The sequence below is a fragment of the Apium graveolens genome, chromosome 11 (assembly GCF_009905375.1).
Source record: "Apium graveolens cultivar Ventura chromosome 11, ASM990537v1, whole genome shotgun sequence".
Taxonomy (NCBI): domain Eukaryota; kingdom Viridiplantae; phylum Streptophyta; class Magnoliopsida; order Apiales; family Apiaceae; genus Apium; species Apium graveolens.
Window position 1 is genome coordinate 63,067,208 of NC_133657.1, and position 2,511 is coordinate 63,069,718.

The window sequence follows — 2,511 nt, forward strand, 5'->3', positions numbered from 1 at the left end:
AGAAAGAAAAGCTGGCTCCCAACTGAGAAGGACTGTACAAAATCAAAAACATTTAAGGGCGAGGATCTTATAAGCTTGAGACAATTGAAGGGGAAGAAGTGCCTAGGATTTGGCATGCACAGATTTTGAAGACTTATTATATATAGTATTGAGTTAAGATTATTACAATAAGGTTTATTAAAACCATGAGCCTTTAGCTCCTTAGGATTTGTTTCTGGTATCTTAGGATTTACACTCCAGTTTATGAGAATCTTTGATTCAAATTGTAAGGGTTTGACCCATTATATAAGGTTTTGAAAGACCAAGTTATATTTGCAAAGTTTTGAAAGACCAAGTTATATTTGCAAAGTTTTGAAAGAACAAGTTATATTTGCATAGTAATGTTTTGTTCGTGAACACAAATGAAGTTATTCGTAACAATAAAATATCGTAAATGAAATCCAAGTCAGAAAGGCTGAAAATTCTTGATGAAAATTTCAAAGTAATCTACATTACAAAGAAGAGGAATATGGAAAGAAAGAAATCTAAGCATTGGACTTGGAAGACTCAAACTCCTCTTCAGAGCCACTCTCAGAGCCATCCTCAGAGCCACTTTTTGAGGTTTCCTCAGAAGTTTCTTGAGTTGGCCCCTCGGAAGTCTCCTCGGAAGTATCCTCTGATGTCGCTTTAGGTGCCTCTCGAGATGTTTGCCTTAAAGGATCTTTGATTCTGGCCTTTTTGATGGCAGGCTCAACTTCTCCCTCAGAAGAAGACTCTTCCTTGCCAGAGTTTGACTCAGAATCTTTCCTCTTTTGACCTCTATCCATGATAGGTGCCATTGACCCAGAAGCCATCGGATCAGGAGAAGGCGCAAAACACTCCTCTTTCCGAATAAGATCCACAACTCTTTCAGTAATGCCTCTGAGGTTGGGGACCCTGAGAGGGCAAGGGAAGGATTCGGCTCCATTAAGCTCTTGAACTCAGGAGTATCCATCTAAGTGTCAAAACTCTTTTCTTTTTCGTCGCTTAAAATGATAATTCTGTCTCGGGCAGTCTCCAAGTCGGAAGTGGAGGAGGCCAGCTAAGCTTGAAGGACTTTGATCTGTTCTTTGGCCTCCTCCAGATCCTTGTTGGTGTATTCGTAAGATACTTTCCAAGCCTTGGCATGGTGTAACGCACCTTGAAAATGTGCGTTACCTGCAGAAAATACGCAACAACCTTAAAACAAAAGTTCTAGAAAAAAGAAGGAATACAAAAAACTTTAAAGTAAGAAAACACTGTAGCTAAAGCTTGAGCACTAAGTAGCTCATTCGCTTCCAAGTCATGTTTTAGGAAAAAATCCTTATAATCAATAGGGGAATAGACTGAAGCGACCACTCATTGGCCATCTTAGTATTCCCAGGTTTTTCCCCGAATACCCCTTACAAATTGAAAAAAAAGCCTCGGGTTTTTGTTGGGTCCTTAAGGGCTGGCTGGGGACTTCTTCATCCCCTTTTGATCCTACCTGAGTCAGGAACTCAGGAAAATGATCCCCCAAGAGAGGATCTTTGAAAGCTTTAGCAACCCTCTTCATCCTGGTGGTTTCCAGGTCCTTGGGCTTCGTTACCTCCACAATTTTTTCAGCAGCTGCATGAAAAAGCAGGGAACCATTAAAGAGTATAAAGGCAGTTAAATAAATTACTTAGCAATAAATCAAAGTTGAGAATTATTTTTTATTGAAACCGGAGAATTTCCGCGTTCCACAAGGACTGTTTCTTCTATAAGGTCCCAAGAGTGGGATGTCCCATTATCCTTGGTAAGGATACCAAAAACCGATGTCTCTTCTGCGGACAAAGAAATATCATTGGGGCTCCTGTCGACCACTTACCCAAAAGATGAGTGGAATAGGGGTTCCCCAATCCCCTCCCTCCCAGACCAGGTAGACGAACTTTTTCTTCCATTTCAAGTTGTTGTCTGGAATGGACTTATTATTTACGATATGGGGGATTGCAAGGCGTTGGTTCAAAGAAACCCAACCTGGATTCTTATCAGAACTATTTTTAAACTGAAAATTTTCCCTAAAAACGGCAATCGAGGGAGATAAATTATTTTTAGCATATTGCGATAAAAAGTAAAGATTTAACCTCCAGTCGTTGGGAGGAAGCTGGCAAGGGCTAATTTGAACATTAGGAAGTAAGGTGGGGATGAAGGGGTGAAAGGAAAACCTGACACCAGCTCTGATAGTATCCATAAAGACGCACAGCGCATCCTTCTTCCAGTGTCAAGCCCTGTTTGTGACACTAGCTAGGAAAAATTTGTAGGGCTTCTTGACCCCGTAAATGAGGTTCATATTCTCCAACTCTTTCAAATCGTAGAATGTGTTGACGTGGTCGAATACATCCAATTGAGCATCAGACGGGTACTCATCTCCTCTAGCAAAGAAGAGTATCTTGAACGGATGGGAAATTCATTGGACTTTTTAGCCAAATTCATCTTTTCCAATTGAATAGCTTTCTTGTCTGCCATCTAAAAGTTACAAAAAATGCAGAAAGT